Here is a 17329-nt window from a genome sequence, read left to right on the forward strand (position 1 = left end):
AAAAAAAAAGGAGACATAAGGAGACATTTCTGAAGTTCCCTTTCTTTCTATTCTGTAATAGAATACTTGGACAATTTTTCCAAGGCCGTGAAAGATACACTCATGAGGTTTGAAATTTCAATAACTATGACAAATTTATTATCAAATGGAAAGAAGTTGTAGTAGTATGTTTTATTTTTCAGGACGACCACTACTTCTTTAGGGAATTTGTTACTTTTCATTCTTGAAAAACAGGTTAATGAGTATACCATAAGTTATAGATAAGATGACTCTAAGTATCACAGAGTGACCTACTTTATGTGGCTTATGAATGAGAGCTCTAAGACAGAAGTCAGACAAATATATAGGAGTAGAAAAACCTACTACACAAGCATTAGAATGCTGGTCTCCTATTCAGTGTTGCTTATAAACAGTTCTACTCTTAAGAGCCTACAAGAAATTCATTCCTAAGGATCATTTGTCTTAAAACTACCAGAAGGATATAAATGTGAAAATGCTTAGCCCCAGCCCTTATAGTAATTAAGTTGAGGATGCTGAGTCATCAATATTTCACCCCAATTATTATTTAGTGGTCACAAATAGAGTTTATTAGTTTAAGCATACCCAATTATCCCAATTAGGTTATGTTTTAATTTACTTAACTTTGAAGTTGCAACTTTCTCTTCCAGACATGTTGTAACCGTGTATGCTGTGCAAAGAAACAAGGTAGGAAACCCTCACTTCACTTTTTAGTTCTGCCACTGAAGCACTGTGTGACCTTAGCCCTTGATCTCTGTTTTATTTTCCCCCGTATTTAACATTTGTAAGGTAATATATTCCTTCTCACTTAAAAAAATTAAAGAATGCAAAAATATTGCAAACAATACTTTGTGGAAAAAAAGCTAATGATGACAATAATCCTTTGTTGAATGCATAATAAGAGCTAATAGTTATACTAAATTCCTGATAAATCATGCCATTCTTAAAGTGTCCTCTGAGACTGGTAATCACTGTGTCAGTCAGCTTCCCCAAAGAAAATAGATGGCATATTCAAATGCAATTTGAGAGTTGTTTAGTAAAAAGGGCATTTGCAAAGCTGTGGCCAAGGTTTAGAGAAACTACAAACAATGACGTAGTACCCTGAGCTAGTAAGACTAAAAGGGAGCAGTTATCAGCTTGAAGTTGCTTGGGGAGGGCACAGTTACCAGGACCCAGAGAACAGCCGTAGGGAGACAGCTGCCTGCAAGCACATGTGCTTTATAGTAGGCAGAGGTGATCTGGTAAGGTGGGAGCCCAAGGAATAAAATACCCAAACCTCTCCCTCCCTACCTGTTTGTTAATCGTTTGCTGATCCATCCCATTGGCCAAACCCAACCGGAAGCCAGAGAACAAGGGAGCCTGCTGATTGGATTTCATAAGGCTGGTCGGCCATCTTATTACACAGGGCAGGTGGAGACAGGGAGAATGGATCTGATATCCACTATTCTTATTTTATCCCAAGTGTCCCAAACTTGCCTTGAATAAATGAGAAAATCAATAGATATCTGTTGATAAAAAAAGGAAGAAATCATATCAAAATACTGAGGGGTTCTATAAGCTGTTTCAAATCACACATAGCCGCTGAGCCAGGCCTTGCTCTGTGGTTCAAGCCCATGCTCATAATCAGTTATTATGTTATTCTGCCTCCTTTCCACCACCTTGATCCCATGTCATTTGTATGGTGTCAGGTGTTTTGGGAGATGGGGGAATGACTAGAATTAATACCCTTAAGAAACTTGTAATCCATGTGTCAGTTTTATCTTACTTTTCCATCTCATTATTGTCAAAGCTCCAAATTCTCTTCTAGAATCAAATGTTCTATAAAGGCAGGTCTTAAACATCTTACAACTCCATCAGCTATTACTACTAGTGACTGAGCAGTGAAACCTTCCATCACATGGCATTTTGCCTACTTGTTTGACAGCACTGTGCCTCAGATGGATGTTCTGAGTGTAAATAACAGGTAACATGATATCTTTTGTGAAACAAGCCCCTAACCTCTATTAGCTGCAATGGAATAAGCCTTAAAGCTTATATTAGGAACACATTTACTTGTGAGACATGTTGAAGGACTCATTTGTTCCACAGATATATATTGATCATACGGTACATACCAGACACTGTGATAGATACTCATATACATTGAGAAAATAATTCATACCAAAATCAACAACTGGCTTTCTACAGGAATGAGTCGATAATCATCCACAGGGCGAGTAAAAGTGTGTTAATTACTGAGAGGTCATGAGCACACATGCTGGAGTAGAGTTGTGACTCTGGTCCCCAGCAGGACCCTGCCCTAATTCTATCCAGGTTGTTCTAAGCTTGGATGTAGGATATAATTTCACAATAAGCACATGTCATCCTACTCCTGATTTTGTTCCTTGAGACAATTATGTATTCTGCTATTTTTCCATCTCTTAGGAAGGACCCTGCTTTGAAATACCAGTCCCTTTGTGCAAGGGCCTGCCTCAAATAGATCAAATAGAAATTTTTCCCTGTGGGTTTTTTCTTAGTCCTCTTTTTGGGCTTGGGGAGGCCACTCTTTCACGCCTGGTCCTGACTGAAATAGCACATAGCAATCTTTCATCTTTTTCAGGGACAAGGCAAGTGAACTGGCACGTAGCTACTCCTTTTCATGCTGTGTAAGAATCATCTTTGCATTTTTAATAACTATTGTATGATGTGTCACATAACAAGGTTTGCCAAAGCAGGGAGGGGTTGGCAGGGGAGGAGAAAGAAAAGTAAAGCAGAGTTAGTTTCCTACATGCACATTTTAATAATTTTGGAAAACCATCAACCTGGATCGAATTTCCATACTAATTTGATAGCTTCCCACTAATGGCAGGAATGCAAAGCCATCAGTTAGCCTCATGACAATTAGATTTTAAAGAACACTCTATTTTCTTGGTAACTCTAACAAATAGAAAACTTCATTTCAGTAAAAACTCAAATCCTCACACTTCGTGATACTTATTTTATCCAGGAGTTCTAGGTAAGATCACTTTTTCAAATATCCTCTGAACGTTGACTTAGGTGCACACACCTGTGCTTCCATTGCCAACAAAAGCTTTGAATGCACAGGACTTCCGCTGCATGAAATACATTTACATACATTACATAAGAGAGAAGCAATGAGCAAGTCTGTTACTGGGAGAGGCTCACATCCTTCTCACCAAATCAATCTGTAACTTTCAAATAGCTCTGCTGTATTTCCTAGCAACAGGAGTAAACACTGTACTACATCCAGTGCCCAAGATTTGTAACCACGTTAATCTGTGAATACTCAACTTAATTAAAGATTAGACTTTTAAATTGTATTTTTAGTGCACAACAGTACTGCTAAATTATGATTATCAGTGGCTAAGTGTGCTTACGTCTGCAGAATGTGGGGAATGAAAATGAATCACTTATTTTCATCTTGATATGACTGCTCTTCTCTGAGGTGTTGTTGCCCGAGTTCAGGGGCCTTGGAGTTCATTGGAATTCTATGGTTAAAACACAGCTTGGAGACCTCATTTATGAAAATTCTTTTAAACCTTTCACCACTTCGACAAATCCAGTCCAAGTTCACTGAGCCAATTCAAAAGTAGCTCTCAGCCTTTTTATAGGTTTTCAATTACACCAACACAGAACACCAGAGCCGTCATCTTTGAAGAAATATATTTTGGTTGCGAAGAGGCACGAATTCTTTTTTAAGAATCCCAAATGAAAGCAGCATTCCCAAAACTGTAGCCAACAGATGCAAAACTCTATCTTGAACTGTCCTTGTCTTACTAAAGACGAGATCATCAAATTACTTAAACATGGCTAATGTTTAGTTATCTGCTATAGGATGTATGCTATTATTTTTAAGATTTTACTTTGCAGAAATACTGGCAAGCTACCTCACCCTCAAACTGTTCCAAATATCTTTTTTGAGGAATTGTTTAAAAAATTGTCTAGACTTCATTCATCCTCCTAAAACAGTGTGTGTGACAGCAGGATTTATTTTTCCTGTACGCACTCAGAAACAAAAACTCAAAGCAGGTCAATGAGCTCTCCAGGTTGAAACTGGTAATCAATGGTCAAACTGAGGTTAGACCTTATTCAACTTTCCATTCCAATGTACTCTTTAAGTGGGCCTGAGGTAACCGTGCTGTTTTCTGAGGTAAAAATCCCTTTTAAAAATGTTTATATGACTTAACAGACCAAACATATTTTCCTCCATTTTCAAACTTTGAATTTATTTGAATATGTGGTTAATATGGTTTACGGAAGTACCAATCTTTTAGATTGGGTTATATGAATTATTCTAAGTGACACTTATCTTTGGGGGTAAAGTAGATAAGCTAGCATGCACATTAGTTGGTTAGAAGCACTTGCAAAATTTAAATACTGTATGTGCAAAGGCAAATTGACTCAGGATATAAATCTCCAGTTCTCTCAGAGGGAGTAGTGATGACTCTAAAACCACTGGAAACAGAAAGTTCATCGTGATGACTCTAACAGCTCCCTGATGCAGGCTACTCTTCTCTTGTATATTTAATGTTCTATATGTCAGTTGGCCTTGTTTGCAATCTCAATAGGAGGCTTGTTCACTGGACGAGTTTTTGTTTCTGTGTTTGGTCTGTTCTGTTTTTTTTTTTTTCTTTTTTCATGCTGTTAAATAAGACTTATGATTTCACATACTAGACTGCTTATAAGTTCTTCTAGTATTTGATATTAAAAGCGGTGAAACAAAAACTAAACAAGGTGTATACAGCCTCAATACAATTCTAGGTTAGAAGCCTAGATGTGTGACTAGAGACGCTTCCTGTCCATTCAGTCTGACTCCAATGTGGTTCTGCAGCACTGGACAAAGCTGGGAGATTGCAACAGGAGCCCCTGCAATGAGGGAATATAGTCAGGGAGCAGGGGTTGGACAGGTGACCCTCCATATACCAAGCCCTTCAACTCCTGGGGTTAGTTATCCCTCCTTTGTTCATTAATGATTCACTATGTACCCACTGCCAACGGTGGGCCTTCTAAACACTGCATTCCACACCAGGGATAGAAAGACGACAAAGACAAATTCCCTTCCCTCAAGAGCCCAGGTTTGAGAAAACAAGCTTGTGAACCTTCTATTGGAGCAGCAATAAAGATCTGAGCTAAGTGCCGAGGGAGACTGAGGAGGTGGTTGCTGAGTCTGTCTTAGGCATCCCAGGGTCTCCTCAAAGTCGAAGCCTGTAGTCCACTGCAGGGGTCACCAGTCACCTGTGGCCACATTGGAAGGTGACCATTCTGAATTGAGGTAAGTAAAAAACACATACCAAATATCAAAGATGTAATATGGGAAAAAAAAGAATGTAAGCTTCTTGGTTAATGATTTTTTTATATGGATTACACGTGGAAATGCTACCGTTGTGACTATATTGGGTAAGATATATTATTAAAATTGATGTCACCTGTTCCCTTTTACTTTTTTAAGCGTGCTTGCTAGAAAATGTGAAATTCCCTGAATGGCTCCCATTCGTGAATCCTATTACATTTCTATCTGCCAGTGCAGGTTGGTGCAGTCACAACACAATGCTTCGGGAGAAAACCTGGGGAGGCGGCCTCAGGGCAAGTGGGTGAGAGGGGGAAGTGCCCATGGAATGAGAAAGAGACAACAGGAGGACCCATTAGGGGCTACAAAGAGGGTACATTTGCTTTCTGAGTTGTGCTTGCCTGCCGGACTCATTTGCAGCAAGAGAGACCAGAACATAAAGGCCATGATAACAACATCTCAAATAAATTAGAAGCAGCTTGTGGTTTATAGTGAGCAATGCTCTACTGGGGACCAGACCAACCAGTTACCCCTGTCTTCACCCCATCTATGGTTAAGTCATCTGGTCACTGTTGCCTTCTCATCTGCAAAGGGGGGACTGAGATTAACTGCTTGGCCTGCGTATCCCCCTGACTCTGTCAACTAAGTTTTTGGAAACCTGAAGCGCTCTAAACATCCTGGGGGAAGAAAGGGCTGGAGAAGTATATAATGTTTTGTGACCAGAATTTTTAAGCTGAAAAGAATGAAGAAACTTGAATAGAATAAATTCTTGATACTTCCTTTTTCATAAAACTTACCACACTTTATTTAAATTATTTATTAGCCCCCTTCCTACCTAGATATAAGCTAGCTATAAATACCATGAGCTCAGGATCCACATCTGTCTGCTTACTGCTGTGACCACAACTTGGAGGACAGAGCCCAGAATACAGGCCTCAATAAATATCTGTGGAAGGGAGGTCACATGGAGAATTTGCAGTCATTTTTGCTGTTGAGCATCTGTTAAGTTAAAGTTTCCAAGTGTGCAAACTGTACTCAGAAATGAGTAAGAGGTAGAAACTTACCTAAAGATGATCAAACCAGTAGTGCTGTCACTCTAATGATGTTATCTGTCCTACTGTCAAAATGTTGTCACGGGTGAAGGAGGAGAGTTAGCTGAGATCTTCCCAGCCCTCGACTGCTCTTGCACTGCACACATTCCAGGAAACTCTTGTGGCAAAAGCAGCCACTTAACTTACTTTCAACAAGAGAAGCTGAAGGCTGAGGGAAGTCAGGACCAACAGAGGATCCAAATTTCATTGGCACAGGTCTTATGCCTCACTTGGTTGCATGAATGAGTGTGGAAGCAGCAGGAAGTAGTGGTGATACAAACCTGGGTTCTCTGTTTAATTCTATTCTCAGTACTTGCCCAGTGGGAGACTCTAAGTTCCCTCTCTGAACCTCGTTCTCCTCCATAGCTTAAAACTGGACTCATAATGCATGGTTTAGCTATAATGTACCTTTCAAAAAGGGCTGGCATCTGGTAAGCACTGAATAAATGGTTACATGTCAAACACAGTAAACACTCAACAATGACTAATATCTTCCTTCTGCATTAGCAGAAGGAAAAATCTTAAAAATCTTAAAACTTAAATCTTTAACCTGGAGTCCATGGAGTCCCGGGAAATCCACAGATGAGATTCAATAGATCCTTGAAATCCCTAAAATTAAATACAAAGTGAGGCATGCATGCATATCCTTTCTCTCCAAGGAAAGAATCCATAGCTTTCATATGATGCTCTTAAGGCTCTCAGACTGAAAACAGTTTAAGAAGTATTGAGCTTCTGTGGCTTCCAAAGTGTTTAGCTCCTTTTATTTATCTATGGAATAGCTCTGTGGATGACTCTCAAAACCAAGCTTTTCTGTGCCTCCTCAAGAGGCCTGCATTTTATATGCAGCAGTATAACTTCCATAAGATGCTTTTATTTTCTGGCAGCAGCAGTATCACAGGAAGATGATTGGAATTTGTAAGTCAGAAATTGATCTTAATTTCAACAATAGTACTGGAACCCTTATCTCTTTAAAGACATCTTTTTCCATAGTTTATATATATATATATGATTGATGACCAAAGAAGGCAGCTATGTTTTATTCTCAAGATGATGGTTACTTCATCTTAGAAGAACAACAACAAAAATCATAACAAATGAATGGGAAGAGCCCAATCAAAGCTTTATTCTACTCCCCAACAACTCAGGTGAGGTCTGGCAGCTTGGCAGTCACCAGGAAGAAGGAGCTTAGTGGCAGACAAGCTGCTTCAAATTTCTAAATCTTTGTTTCCTCATCTGTGAAAAAAAAAGGATGATAACAGTAACACCTCCTTCCTAGGGCTGTGAGAACTAAATAAGAAAGTAATTGTAAGGCATCTTGTAAGTACTCAAAACAGAGTGCCTCATAAATATTAACTATTAAATATCCTCTCTGATGATAGTGGGAAAATGATTCCTCATCTGGTCTCTGACCCATAGATTTTAGCCTAGAGATTTACTCTGGGCCACTGATATTTTCCAGCCTCCTCCTTAAGGTTGTTATGAGTGACCAAGTAATAAATAAGTATATAAACCAACGGGAAAACTGTTGAAAAAGTGTCTGAGCAGCAGTTTCAAAGAAAACCTGTTTTCATGTCCCAGTATCCTAAAGGCAAATGTGAAAATCAAGTTAAAGCAAATAGAATATACCTAAAGAAAATCACCTGAAAAAATGAAAGATGAATGATTCAATGCACATTTTTCTTTCATTTATTTAAAAATTATTGAGATACACGGTGGGCAAGGCACTGTACCGAGCACAGGATGCACAAAGATAAGGAAGTCAGTCCAGCTCTTGAGACATTTCATCTACAGAGGGAGACAGACATGTATATCCAAGGTCATACATACCACAGGATAAAGTGTGATGTGGGAAGAGGCTGGGAGGGGATGTTCAGCTGAGGCTCCTTGAAAAAGCAACACTTGAGATGAGTTTGGAAGGATAAGTAAATGTTTAATAGTTCATAGTTTGAGAAAGAAGAAACAATATTCCACAGAGACAACATGTAAAAGCACATGCAATGAAGCATTTAAAGACTTTGAAGTTATACATGTCAGCCCAGCATGGAGATAATATGGGCAGCTAGAAGGAGGCATTGCTGAACATACTAGCACCTACCCATCCCCTGCACCGACAGTAGGAGTCAGGACTCACCTTGCAGAGAATTTTGGAATTCATGGTAAGAGCTTGGACTTTTCTCCAGGACTGTGACAAGGTTTGGAATGGTTCTTAGCAGGGAGTTATATAATTCAATTTTATCTATTCTTTAGAAAGAGCAAGCAGGCAGCGGTGAGGAGGATGGATTGAAAGCTGAGAGACTGAAGGCAGCATTTGTAGAGGTGACTCGGGAAGAGTGAAACATGAAAGCAAGTGGAGCTGGAGGTCTTGGTGACTGATTAGGTGGATGAAGAAAGGGAGAAGGTCAGATCGAGATCATTCCCAGGTCTCTGGCTTGGGGGTGCAGTGAGAGGATGATATGCCTGTCATGGAAAACAGGTGTAATCGTATTTAATAGATATCTGCTGTTTCCGCATGCACATCATCTCCTATCTCTTCTTTTCAATATTTTCTTTTAAAAAACTACCCCTTTCCTGCTCTCAGGTTATATGCTTTAGAAGAGTTCTGCTGACTAGTCTCCCATATACCTCCTTCACTCCCATATACTCCTTCCCACCTGCCCTCACACATACCACTCTCCCCTTTCAAAAGCCCCCAGGACTGGTCTCATAATCAAAGCCAAGTCAAGTGGCATAGTCCAAATCTCCAGCCATAGGGGTCTGGTTCAAGCATATGCATGTGATCAAAGTTGTCTAATTAAAGTTAGTCCTGAATTCTCTTTTTCTCAGGGAGTAAGACTAAAGCTAGAGATGAAAATTTTGCCACCATGAAGAAAAGAGGAAATCAGAATTGGATCCTTTCTGAACTTTTCCTTTATAATAGCCAGTATATGCCCTTTCCTACTTAAGTAAGTATAAACTGGGTTTCTGTGATTTGCAACCAAGTGTCCTGACAAACACAAGGATTAAAGACAACTGTGTTTCAATAAAGAAAAAATAGTTTATTTTTATGAGTGGTGGATTTTAAAAACCTACATTACTGTGACAAGAGTACCTTAAAACATTTAAGTCTACAAAAGGCACTTAGGGACTTTATAGCAAACTCTACACTTAATAATGAAAAGTCAGACCAGACTGTTTTAAAAAACATTACTGCACCAGATAATGGCACATCCACTCATTCAATTAACATTTATTGAGTATCTTCAGGGGTTTTAGACTTGTGCAATAAAAATGATAAAAACGGATTCTTTGGTTTGAGCTGGTCCATCCAAGGCCGTTCCATAAAGAGCAGCTGTGTATGCTGTTCAGACTAATTGTGTGAAGTTGGAGAGGCCAGGTGTTTCTGTCTGGCCTAACAGCTGCACTTGGTGGTAAGGGCACCACCTGAGTTTCAGTCTGGCCATAAAATGAGGCTGATGAAACAGCACCTTGCATGAGTTTTTAGGTGAAAGACAGAACAGAACATGTTTAGAATTCTTCTCCCTTCTAATAAAACATCCATTAACGTTTATGAAGGAGTCTGGATGAGGCATTGTGCCAGACCCTCTTTTCTTTATTTTCCACAAGAAAACTACACCACGAGCATGGGTTCAACTGTTATTCACGCACCTATACTCTATGGAAATATGCCTAAGTTGTCACCTCCTGCCTTGTTACCTCTTGCTTCCCCATGGCTAGGCCGAAATGAATCTTCAAGTGTTCATCTGGGGTGAGCATTTGCTGGTCTTGTCACCTTGTGTCCATCTCCACTTCTGATAGCAGTGCTCCAGTGTCCTTTAAGGGTGAACTTACCCACTTCACATTGTGTACTGACCTGGTGTGGCTGTTAGTCAGTGCTACTGGCTCAGGAGTGTGCATGGCACTCAAATTAAGTCAAAGGTGTTCTTTGCCTGGTATGCTCAGTTTAAGAGCAAAGCACTCTAAGGGCAGACCTTCAGCTGTGCCTTGGAGAAAGAACATCAGTTCTACTCCCTAGGTAAGTTCTGTTTCCATCCTGAGAGTAGTGGTTCTGACTTCCCTTTGACATCTTAGGGAATCCCTGAGGTTGTATTTTGTTTTCTGTTGCTATACACCTAAAGAAACTTAACTATATACAATAGAGCACTGTGATTTAAACACTAAACAATAGCTAACATTCATAGCCTACTCTGCAGCTTATAAAGTACTTTCACATTCAATTTATCTCTTTTAATCAAACTTTCTGGAACTGAATTTTTCTCCTGCCCCCAAATAAATCACTTATTGATTTCTCTATTTCTCACAAAAGCACAATCATTCTTTCAGTCACTTAAGTTTTTTTAAACCTCAGAATGATTTCGACTTTTTGCTTTTACTAACTCCCTATGATCAGTCACCTCATCCTAAATACGGGATCTCCCAGATTGATCCCTTTCCAATTTTCCTGCCTCCATTTTTGTCAAAACCATCAACTTTCGACAATGCCCAGCTCACCCTGCCACCAGCCCCCTGTCTCCAAACCATCCCAACACCACTGTCGGAAGGATATGACTAAAATTTATTATCATTGTGTCATACTTCCTCTACCTGGGGTTTACAGAAAAAAAAAATGCAGGACAATGATTTACTGGACAGTTCCTTAACCTAAATCCTGGGCTATTGATAAGTAGGCTCCAATATGCTCTCCTAACATATTATTTTCAGCAGAAAACACCTGCTAGATACACGTATCCTCAAACATGTAGTAGATCACAAAAACTGGTTCTAATTTTTTGCAGCTCCTTCTCATCATAAGTGGACTCTTTCTATACCCCTTGAATCTGGTGTAACCTTCTGATTTGATATGGCTAATGGGAGAGTAGCTAATGTGATTCAAGGTGAGGCTTTAAAGTTGCTTTTGCATTGCAGGTTGTTCTTTTGCTGCTCTTACAACACTGTTTGATTTGCCACGTAAAGAAGGTGAGGGGATTGATTGCCGGAGAACGGGAGGTACATATCCCAGCCACTTGTTATGTTACCCTGGCCAACAGTCTGATAACTGCCAGACATATAAGTAAAGCCATTCACAATTACACCGCCAGCAGGGAACCTAACTAAGAATAGCAGAAGAACCATCTTACTGAGCCCAGCTCAAATTGCTGACCACCAGAATCATGAGCTATAGTAGCAATTTTAAGTAACTGCATTTTGTGGGGATTTGTTATCCAGCAATGAAAAACTGATATAACATCTAAGCTAATTTGATCACTCTCTCCTCAGAGATTTTCAATTACTATTTAGCATCTTAGGCACTCGATTATGAAATGTGTTCTTTGATGTTTTGTGTCATTTAATTTTCCATGGGTCCTATTTCCCATGAAAACGTTCCTTGTGAAAAGACTATGCATTTTATATTGCTGTATTACATATAAGCAAAAAGTAATTGCACAATAACTATTTAGGAATCAATTAGTACTTTCCCAGGGCCCAGCTGTCAGTCACATCAATTAAAAATTATTTTAACACATATTTTGATCATTAATTTCAAAAATGTAAAAAACAGCTAAGATGCAAACCATAAAATATAAAATCTAGTTACCTAACCCGTAAAGTGCAAAATCATGCATAGTATATATGATATAAGCAAACAAGTTATTGATTCATTTTCCATAAATAACTTCCTGCAAGTGAATCTGCATAGAAATCAAATGGGCGCAAGGAAATAAGTACATAAGGGTAAAAGTTTCACAGAAGCAACTATTTGATTTTCACCAGGATATCATTTTTCTCCCAAGACACATATTTCTCCTATGTGGTTTGCAACTGTAACCTGACAAACTGCCAAAAACAAAGCTTCTATTCTAAGAGTGTTACTGATTCTCTTGTTGCTATTCAATTAGATTTTGCATTTAAAAGAAAAATTCCCTTGTGTTTCCTATAATGATGCACCTGCTCCTTGGGAGATTTCCTCTTTTGACAAGACATGCCTTACATCTGGCAAGAAAAACAGCTCCAGGCTTTTTCTGATAATATCAAGGATCATTTGTTTGTATTAGATGTTTGTGTGGGTTTCCCTTAAGAGCAGTAAAGTACTGCTACAATTTCTTCCAAAACAATAGCACACACAGTTTCTTGGCTTGCATTTCCACTGTACACCTGCACCAGAACAACTGTCTGGAATTAGCAAAGTTGTGACAAAGTAGACAGAGAAATGCATTTGCTTTAATCACTTCCTTTTGGATATCAACAAATGGTAACAGTCAAATTCATGAATGCAGCATCATTTCAAATCTATTCTCTGTAACCTTTCTTCATGAAACGCTTGCTATGGAGAAAATGAAATTTATACTCAAAATTATACCCCTTCTTTTCAAAATCCCATTCTGTATTTTATTCTAACTGAGATGTCCAAAAGATTCTTAAGAGAAGCACTATCTTCTACTTTCTGATTCCAGACCTGTTAATGCATACATATTTAGTTATGGGTAATCCTCAGTTAATACTCCCTTTCTAGAGAGACTTCCGCGATCAGTACCAAAATACAGCACCTTTCAAATAGTCTTGAGGACTCCTTAAAGGTGTCTCCTTGTACTCTAACCATGCTGAATGTAATTTAACATTGAGATGCATTAGAAACAGCCAACAGACTTTCTCTCCCAGATGTGTACACATTAGCATACTGCTTTCCTACACCTTGTTCTTTGCCTTTTAAATTTTCAATATGTACAAATGAAATACAGATTTCAACCCATTCCCAATTGAGATGTCTGCTCCATAAAAGAAAACTAGGTTTTTCCCTTCCTGCAGATTCAGCAACGAAAGTAGTGCTTGAAAATTACGTGTTTAGAGTGACACCTTGGAGAACTGACATACTTTGCACACATGTAATCCTCATAAACCTCCCCAGACAGCCCTTATTTCATTTTGCAAACTGCACCCTGGCCAGGCTCCACGGCACGTGGTGTGTGGCGAGACTGTCCTGCAGCAGTTCTCTCTTCCTCTGGGCTCTTTGATGGGCACTTGTCAGTAACAGCCAAGAGGAATCGGACCCTGCCTCCAGCAAGTGAAAAGGGGCACCGACAGTAATGCTTCCTTAATTAACTTTCCCAAGGAAAGCAACGTTACCACAGGAAAAAACAACACGTTTCCCCCCTCCTAGAGGTCCATTGAAAATGAGCAACAATGCTGTTGCCTTTTTGTTTCCTAAGACTTTCTTCGCTGCAAGCAGTAGCGTGTTCCTCAAAGAATGCTAGTATTTCCTGTGGAAACTGTATGGCTGCCAGTAATGGCTCATAATTTTCCCTCTTTTCTTTTCGTAAAAATGAAATAAACAAAATGTGGCCTTTGACAATAGCCAAAATTGGGTTCACCCCACTTACCACCTGCAGATGAAAGTCATCGCCAAGAGAGAAGGCCAAGAGAGAAACAGTCCCCGCTGAAATTGACGCGGACCAGCCTGGGACGCAGGACAGCATTAGAGGGAGGCTGACAGAGCCCGGGCTGGACAGGGCAGTCGGGGAGTCCGTGCTGATGAGCGAGGGGCGGCAGCAACACCAGACGTCCCTCTTCTACAGCTATTGCTACCGTTGTTAGTACCGTCGCTATTACTATTACTTCGCCCCTCCTTACCTCAGCTCTTCCGAGCCGCGGCACTGCCCATCCCTGCCTGCGATACGATCCCGGGTGGCAGCAAGAATAAGAACCACATGAGGCAGGCAAATGAAAAGAACAATCCTTTGGAAACCGAGGCGGGGGTTGTTTCCCCCTTTCCCCAGTAAAACAGCCGCTGCCGCCACCACTGTTACTATAGAGACCTCCCCCCAAACCCTTTCTGCAGAGACGCCTCTGCTGTCCCAAGCAGCCGAGACTCGCGGCACAAAGGGGGCCCCGGGCTTGGGGAGCACGGGGCGACACCCGCCAGGGTCGCCTGGTGCAAACTTGGAAAGGCTGAGCCGCCAGCTCCTCGCCCCCCGCCTCCCCGCGGGGTCCGTTTGGGACCTGGACTCACCCGGGGCGCCACGCGCGCCGGCGGCTCAGGAGCGCGAAGGGACTGACGGACCGACGGACGGACTGCGGCGGCGGGAGCAGAACAGCCTCGGCGGGAGCAGGCGAGCGGCGGAGGCGCTGCCGCGGCCCCGCTACGTCACAATGCGGCCCGGCCGCGGGCGCAGCTCCCTGGGCCCCCCAACGGGCGCGCGCGGGCGGGGGCAGCCTGGGCGGCCGCCGGCCGGAACCGGCGCTGGGGTACGCGGAACGCAGCGCGGGCGCCCGGCCGGGGACGGGGGCGCGGCCACCACTGCCACTGCCGAGGCTGCTGGGGCTGCCGCGCCCTCAGGCTGCGCTGCGCCCCTGCGGCCGCCCCCCGGCCAGCGAGCCCAGCTCAGCCTGACTGACAGTGACCCTCCCCGCTGGGCCCCCGGCCCGGCCCACGCCCCTCCCTCGCCGCTTCCTCGCCCGGGATCCCCCGGCCTGCCCGCCGGCTCCTGTTCACGAACCTGCTCTTTCTTTACCTTTCGCTCTTTTTACCTCGACTGCCGTTGCTTTTCCCCAACTGGGGCTCTCCTCTCCTCCCCGCCTACTTTTTGTCCCCGCTTCCCACTTTTCTCCTCCTGCCCCCCCTTCCTTGCTTCGCGGCCTCTCCCCCTGGAAATCGCCCCCTCACCGTGATCCAAGCGTCAACCGCTGCCATCTCATTGGTCCCCAGACCATTCCAGGGTTCCAGCATAAACCGGGAGAAGAGACTCAGGAAGGCGGGGAACGGAAGGTGGGCATGGCCCTGGGAAACTCATGTCTGAGAAGCCTTTTGGCAGAGTATTTTGCGTTGGCACGGAGTCGTCACCCCCACCCCTCTCCCCGAAGCTCGCCCACCCCTGAGGACGTGGCCAAGGAGAGGAGGGCACGGGTGGCTTTGCCTGCCTGGAATGTTCTGTGCTCAAGTGTGGGTGGATGGAGAAGATCTTGGGCTGAAATAAAGACTTTTTAATTCAACGACGTTTCAATGTACCAATGGCCCTACAGTAATATTAACTTTACTTTTATTGTATCTTAATTGTTGAGGGATTGGGGGTGGGAGGCTGCTGGATGAGGAGTCAGCAACGCCTGCAGTGGTGACTACTTCTTTCCTTATTTCCGAAATGAAATCAGGGGTTGTGGAAGCATTTATGGTAACCTTGGCTCACTACTGTCTTGCTGTTGCCCTCTGGAAAGCTTTAAATGATCTTTGAGAAATCTCTTTCCCAGGCGAGATGACGCGGAGAAGTTCACTCAGCAAAGCCATTGAGGACAACACTCTTGTTGCAGGGTATGACTGCTTGCCTGATGCTGCCCCAGAGAAGAGCGTGAGGAAGTAAGTCTTGGTCAGTTTAGAGGCATCTTCATTCCCTTGCCAGTTCCAGAGGACAAGAGCAGTGCCAAGATCCTGGGACACCCGGCACTATCTGGGTAGTAGCAATGGGGATGTGTGATCTTGTTACAACAAAAAAGGAAGGCTCTGGTTGTTTAAAGCTGGGGTTTCCTGAATAACTAGCCTAAGACTGCCTTCAGTCTTTGTGGAGTCCACAGGCTGCGCTGTACTAGGAGGGCATAGGCAGAGTAATGCTTGCCCTGGACCTGTTTGGACCAGGACCATCGTCACTGAAGTGAGGACTACCTTGAATGCCAGCGGAAGACATTTCACATGTGTCTAATTCCATTTCCTACTGAAACCTAAATGTCTTTCTTGGCTGTTGACATAAACAGCCAAGATCATGTCCTGTGCTGTTGTAATTTGTTTATTGTAATTTATCGTGTGTAAGACTTAAGTACATACATGGAAAGTGGCTTCACAATTTTAAAAATACACATTATCCCCCAGTAGAAAATATAAAATTGGATGACATCATGTGGCACTAAAAATACTTGAAAATATTGGGTTTGATTTGTTCACATCTGGTTAAAATAAAACTGCCTCTTTTTTTTTTTTTTTTTTTTTGCCTAGTGTAAATTTTGAGAAAAGCACATCTTGCTTTCATCCAGTAGATATGGATGGGATTGGTGTCACCCTTGACATGATCTACAGAGAACATACTTTATTTCCATTCTCTTAAATATTTTGACACCCTGTTTTTTGAAAATCATTTTAATTTATTGAAGGATTCATTTACTGAAGAATTATAAATGGTCATCTCCTTCCAACTGTCCTAAATATTCATTAGCTCTGGTCGAGCCAGGTGTTAATTCAGTGTAAATGATTCAACAAGAAGGGGCCTGATACTGCTGTATGTACAGAAAGTGGGTTATCCTGGGAAATAAATAAAGTGGTATTTTTTTGTTTGTTTGTTTGTTTGTTTGTTTGTTTGTTTTTTTTTTTTTTTTTTGCATAGCCAAGGGAATAGCATGCCACAGTGTAAAAGAGCAATCTTTTGAGTTGTTGTTTCGGATATTTTCCTCTATTTTTTATAGTTCTTTTGTTATTTTTTTTGGTTTCTAACATGTTTTTGATTACATATTTAGCATTGTTTCCATGTGATTGTTTTTACAGTGTGATTTAAATCTAGGCTTATATACACTTTCCCACATAGGCTGTGTGTTTGCTTTCCTTGGACTGTTTATTGGTTTGCTTCTCCTGTACATACCCTTGCCAAATTCTAACTACAAATTGATATACCAAAGTGTGGAAGTAGTCCTTATGTTGCTTCTTACTGACAACCAGTTTCTGGCATTCAGTTTTCTAATCAAGCAGCTGCCTCTATGGGCTAGTTATTCCCTAGACGTGGCTTAGCAGCAGCACAGCCACTGACTCATTTACCATTTTTTAGGATGCCCCACCCATGCCTGCCACAGCACAGGGTATACTCCTCTTAAAGCACTTAGCATACTTCTGTTTCTTGTCTGTTTCTTATCCCCTTCTATTCAATTGTCAGTTCCCATCATGATGACAGGGTGTACATATTACTCATATTTGGATCCTCAACACTGAACA

General features: G+C 41.8%; 1 protein-coding gene and 1 long non-coding RNA gene across 11 annotated transcripts in view; one reads left to right on the forward strand and one right to left on the reverse strand.

The window, feature by feature from the left end:
* SNCAI (synuclein alpha interacting protein) overlaps positions 1-14501 on the reverse strand; it is a 147014-nt gene extending 132513 nt beyond the window's left edge. For 4 of the 10 annotated variants that reach the window (XM_011710090.2, XM_071098551.1, XM_011710080.3 and 1 more), the window contains exon 1: positions 14378-14501. The gene's annotated coding sequence lies outside the window, so the exon portion shown is untranslated. The other 6 variants (XM_071098547.1, XM_071098550.1, XM_011710083.3 and 3 more) reach the window with 4 other exon arrangements.
* Positions 1860-11368, forward strand: LOC105463135 (uncharacterized). Its single transcript, XR_011624730.1, has 6 exons — positions 1860-1981; positions 2618-2663; positions 5089-5290; positions 8644-8794; positions 9220-9338; positions 11299-11368. It is a non-coding gene; the product is annotated as an uncharacterized lncRNA (long non-coding RNA).
* Positions 14502-17329: the final 2828 nt, after the last annotated feature.

Source organism: Macaca nemestrina, chromosome 6 (genome assembly GCF_043159975.1).
Source record: "Macaca nemestrina isolate mMacNem1 chromosome 6, mMacNem.hap1, whole genome shotgun sequence".
Classification (NCBI taxonomy): domain Eukaryota; kingdom Metazoa; phylum Chordata; class Mammalia; order Primates; family Cercopithecidae; genus Macaca; species Macaca nemestrina.